Source organism: Chlorocebus sabaeus, chromosome 18, assembly GCF_047675955.1.
Source record: "Chlorocebus sabaeus isolate Y175 chromosome 18, mChlSab1.0.hap1, whole genome shotgun sequence".
NCBI classification, from domain to species: Eukaryota; Metazoa; Chordata; class Mammalia; order Primates; family Cercopithecidae; genus Chlorocebus; species Chlorocebus sabaeus.
Window position 1 is genome coordinate 16413942 of NC_132921.1, and position 6234 is coordinate 16420175.

The following is a 6234-nucleotide window of genomic DNA, read 5'->3' on the forward strand; positions in this document are numbered from 1 at the left end:
GGAGAGGATGGTGAGGCTCTTCAGCTCATCTCCAGAGTCACTGGGAGGCACGAGAACAAGCATAACGCTTGAATCAGTCACAGGGGCTATCACCATGCAAACCCTTGTGTGCTGCCTGCTGGGCCCCCCATGGTCTGGTATCTTGGTGGGGAACGCTTCAATCTCCTCCTTTAAGAGCCCCTTTATTGAATAATCAGGCTCAAGAGAGCATTTTGGAAATGCCATTGCCTAGATAGTCCAGGAGAGGGCGCCTGATAGTCATCTTTGCCTCACTGCTTCTGCAATCATTGTTTTCTCGGAAGCAGCCACTTTTTCCATGCCTTAGGGATTTGTTAAAATCGCTGGACTATATCTGGGAGTGACTGAGCTGGCCTGATGAGGTTTACTTGGGCTTGATAACTAACAGTGGTGGCATAAAAATCCCTGAAATCTGAGTCCGGTGAACAGTCTCATCCTCTGCCTCCCCCAACCCCTCATTGTAGACCCAGAGGGCTAGCAGGGTGACTTGCAGAGCTGCTATAGCCTCTGCTAGGGGCGTCCAGAGTGTTTTTCAATGGCATGGGTCTTGTCACAGTGTACCAAACCTGCCAGATCTGTTGAACCCCAAGCAGTACCTGGCTGAGGAGCAATGACCCCCATGGAAATGAAAAGCTTCTGTAAACAACTCATTAGCACACTCTAAGGGTGCCCTGTGGGGTCCACTGGCACCTCCCAGAGACCCGGTGGCATGGTTGGCAAGTGCCCTTTGGTAACCTCAGACTCTTACAAATGAACCACCAGCACCTCTAGGAATGCCCTGAAGGACTTTCAGGCTTTTTGTTTTTCCAAAAAGGCATTGTGCTTAATGGACCACTGGGCTCCTCTGTCAAACTGAGAGAGAGAGAGAGAGAGAGGGGGGAGGGACTGGAGGGATGGGACGGGGAGGGAAGGACTAGAAGTGGGAAAGTACTGAGTGCTGAGTTTGAGTGCAAGAAAGTGTCTTCAAGGATCCTGGTAAGAAAGTCTCTTCAGAGGCTTCTGAACAGAAGGCCTCTGCTCCCCTTACAAGGAGAGCTCTGAATGGAGCTGTCTGAGCTCGGAATGTAGAGATGCATAAAAGTGTGGCCTGGCTCTGGGGCCTGAGTCCTTGACTGCAGCTCCCACCAGACACTGCAATGCCCTGGCTGTGCACCAAATCTGTGGGGAGGGCAGCTTTCCCCCATCTCCCCCGTGCAGGCTGCCTGGTAGTTGCCTATGGTCAGGCCTATGGGATCACATTTGGAATTTTGACCTAGAGCTGGATCGCTCAACAATTATAGTTGGACATGTCAACACTCATCTCTCAACAATTGCTAGAACAGGTAGACACAACATCAGTAATTATGTGGAAGACCTGAACAACACTAGCAACCAACTTCACAGAATTCATATTTACAGAACATTACACCCCAAAACAGCAGAATATATATTCTTTTCAAGTGATCATGGAACATTTCCTGAGACAGCCCATATTTAGGGGCATAAAATAAATCTCAATATTTTAAAAGAATGCAAGTCATTGAAAATATGTTATCTGACTATGGTGAGATTCAATTAGAAGTCAATAACATAAAGATCTTTGGAAATCATCAAAATTGGAAACTAAAAATTACACACTTTCAAATAATTCATGAGTCAGAAAAGAAATCAAAAGGAAAATTAGAATGTATTTTGAACTGAATAAAAATGCAAAGGATATCAAAATTTATTGATGCCACTAAATCAATACTTAAATTTTTATGGTGGTAAACACCTATATTAAAAACCAAGAAAAGCTTCAATTCAATTACTTCAGTTTCACCTTAAAAAAAAAAACTAAAAAAATACCCAAAATGTAGAGAGCTGGCAAAGGGATCATGACCAACTCAGCATTCCACTGGAGGCTATATTATCAAACAGCAAACTGTTTATCATGAATGCAGGATGTGGGCAAACTCACACTGCACGTGCCACCAAAAGATTTGCTGAGGGCCATCACTCCCTGGCACCGGGCTCCTTGAAGTTATCTACTGGGAAATCTAGCGCCTATTGTTCAAAGAATGCAGTCTTGCAAGCCTGCTGTGAACCAAACGGCAGACCAACAATTACCCAACAATCACCCCTCCTTTTCTCGCTATCTCTTTTACCTAATAAATATGGAGGACTGCAAAAGCTCAGGGCCCTTACCCACTAGAGGCAAGGTGCCCCCTGACCCCTTCTTGCAAATATACTCTTTTGTCTTTGTCTTTTATTCCTGTCCTCTTTTGTTCAGTACACCAGGGATCATGGTTGGTTACACCAAAAACTGAAAAAATTAAATGTAAAGTAATGAGAAAAAAGAAATAATAAAGATCAAAGCAGAAATCAATGTTGTGGACAGAAAAACAATAGTGAAAATCAATGAAACCATAAGCTGGTTCTGAGAAAGAGCAATAAAATTTATCAACATCTAGTCATACTGATCAGAAAAGAAAAAAAAAAGGCACAAGCTACTAATCTCAGAAATGAGAGCGATGGTATCACTACAGATTTTATAGTTATTAAAAGAAAAATAAGAGACTGTTATAAACAACTTTACACCACTAAATTTGATGACTAGGAAATTAACAAATTCCTTGAAAGACACAAGCTACCAAAGCTAACTCAAAAATAAATATGTAATTTGAATTGTTCACTACCTATTAATGAAATTACAGTTGTAGTATAAAGCCACTCCAGTCTCAGATGGCTTCACCAAACATTAAAGGAAGAAATAATACCAATTGTACAACATCTGTTCCAGAAAATTGCAAAGGTAGGTATGTTTCTCAACTCATTCTTTGAGATCAGAATTATCTAAAACCAAAATGAGACAAAGATATTACAAAATAGGAAGAATACAGACCAATGTCTCTCATGAATGGAGATGAGCCGTTCTAAAACTATTTTAACAAATTGCATCCAATACTAGACAAAATAGGAAATACATCGTGACCAAGTGGAGTTTATCCCAGTAACACAAGATTGTTTCAACATTCAAAATTGAATCCCAATATTAACAAAACCATATGATCATCTAAAAGATACAAAAAAAGCATTTGACAGGATCCAACATCTATTCCTGATATAAACACAACAAACTAGGAATAAAAGAAACTTCTTCACCTGTTAGAGGACACCTATGAAAAGCCTACAGCTAATATCACATTTAATGACAGAAGCCTTCGTGCTTTCCCCTAAGATCAGGAACCAGACAAGGATGTCTGTTTTCACTACTTCTAATCAAGTCACTGCAATAAGGTAAGGAAAAAAAAAAAAAAAAAAGCTATCTAAATGGGAAAGAAAGAAAATTTGTCATTATTAGCAGACATGGAACTAGAAACACAGCTACTAGAACTAAGTGATTTTAGCAAATTTGCAAGATACAAGGCTGAGATACAAAAAAAAAAAAAAAAAAAACCTGTATTATATTTCCATATACTAGCAATAATTAATCAGAAATTGAAATTAAAAAGCAACACTACTTATAATAGAACAAAACAGGATATACTTAAGGATAAACCTGACAAAATTTGTGCCAGATATGTATACCAAAAACTACAAAACTATGCTGAGACTAATTAATAAAAACCTAAAAGAAATGAGAAACTTACCTTGCTCATGGGTTGGAAGACTCAATATTGCTAACATGTCTATTCTCTCCAAACTGATGTTTAGAATTCACACAGTCCTAATCAAAATTGCAGCAGGCTTTGTATAAGTCAACAGGCAAATTATAAAATTCACAGGGAAAGACCGAAGACTGAAAGCAGATAAAACAACGTTGAAAAATAAAGTTGGAAAACATGTCACTTAAGTGTTTTCAAAACTTATTATTAAGCTACAGTAATTCAGACAATGTGGAATTGACATCAAGATAGACAAGCAGATCAATGGAATCCAATAGAATCCAGAAATAGAATCACACATCCATGATCAGCTGATTTTTGACAAAGATGCAAAGACAATTCAGTGGAAAATGGATAGCTTTTTCATCATATGCAAAACATGAACTCAAAATTGATCATACGCCAAAAAGGAAAATCAATTTCTAGAAGAAACATAGGAGATCCTTGTGACCTTGGGTTAGGCAAAGCATTCCTTCAATATGACAACAAAAGCATTAAGCATAAACAAAGAAACAAAATGATCAAATGGACTTCATTAAAATCAAGAACTTCTGCTTTTTAAAGGCACTGTTATAAAAATGAAAATTGAAGCCATGAGCTGGGAGGAAAATGTTTGCAAATCCCATATATGATAAAAGATTTGGTAGTCATATCATGAGATTTCTCAAAATACAATAAGAAAACAAAAGGCTGGGTGCGGTGGCTCATGCCTGTAATCCCAGCACTTTGGAAGGCCAAGGTGGGCAGATCACCTGAGGTCTGAAGTTCAAAACAAGCCTGGCCAACATGGGGAACCCCTGTCTTTACTAAAAATACAAAAATTAGCTGGGTGTGGTGGCACACGCCTGTAGTCACAGCTACTCGGGGGGCTGAGGCAACGGAGAGATACTCTGTCTCAAAAAATAAATAAATAAAAAATAAAGCAAGAAGCAATAAAATGTTGATGAGACACTTAAAAAGACATTTCATCAAATAACATAAATGGATAGCATATAAGCACATTTTTTTAAATGCTGAACATAATCAGGCATTAGGGAAATGCAACCTAAAACCGGTACACACTGAAAGTAACAACACTAGTAGTACCAAGTGTTGGTGAGGAGGCAAAACAACCAGAACTCTCCTAGGCTCTACTGGGAATGTTAAATGATACAACCACTTTGGAAGGCAATTTGGCAGATCCTTAGAAAGTTAAACTTACACCTTCCCTATAACCCAGCCTTTCTACTTCTATGTATCTATATACAAAAGAAATGAAGACATATATCCATACAAAGATGTATATACATAAATGTTCATTAAAACTATATTTTCAATAATGAAAATCTCAGTAACAACCTAAATGTTCATCAACAGGTAAATTTGTTAATCAATAAATCATGGTATATCTATACAAAGAAATGTTACTTACCAATAAAAGGAATAAACTGTTGATATATACAGTAACATAAATGAATCTCAAAATAATTGTACTGATAGGAGTCATACTACAAAGCATAGATGATGCATGGTTCCATGCATGTAAATTTCTTTGAAAATGCAAATTATTCTATAGTGACAGAAAGAAGACCAGTAGTTGTCCGAACAGATCAGTGGTTGGGATGTGACGGGGAGAGGGAGAAGGAAGAGTGAGAAATTACAAAGATGCAAGAAGGAATTTGGGAGTATGATAGATAGGTTCATTATCTTGAATATAGTGATGGTTTGTTTCATGGAAAACGTGTCAGAACTTATTGTATGGGTTAAATATGTGAAATGTATTCTGTGTCGATTGTACTGCAATAAAAGTATAAAGTTTTCTTCAAATTAGAGGCGTAAGTGAGCACAAAACTCACAGATGTATACTTTTCAGTACTGTGGATTAATTTTTGGCCAAACCTGCTTTGGAAAACATGATCCCTGAAATGAATGTGGCCTCACAGAATATATCCTAGCTTGGTCAAATTTAAGTAAGAGCTGTAATATGAATAGTTCATGTAACTGTTAACCGTCAGTCAAAAACAGAGTCAGGAGTAACCACTGTTCTCCAACTCATTAAAGAAATAATAAAGCAGGCGGCAGTTAGTGGTAGTATAAATGGTGACATAAGTGAGTGTATAAACCAGTGGAACTTTCTAGGGACCAATTTGGAAGAAGTCTCAAAATATGCTCAACTTTTATCTCGACAATACTATTCTTAGGAATTTTAAAAAATATATTAAGGATGTGAGCAAATATTTAGTATATCCAAAACAGTATCATACATATTTATTATTAATAATCTATTATTTATTAATAGAAAAAATTTTAATTACTCAAACTGTCTAAAATTAGATTCAATTATAGAAATCCAGCCACACAGTGGAATACTATGCACATGAAACTGATGACCTGGAAAGATCTTAAGGGAGGTTTTTCATAAGTAACGGAAGAAATAAGCTACTGAAGGATATGATTAACTTGTAATAAAATGCTTATGAGTTTCTATTTGCATACATATAATAGAAAGGATGTATATCACTATTAACAGCAGTGATTGCTGTGTGTTAGAATTGTGGGGGACTTAAATTTTTTTGGAGACTTCGCTGTAGTTTCCAAATTGCTGCCACAA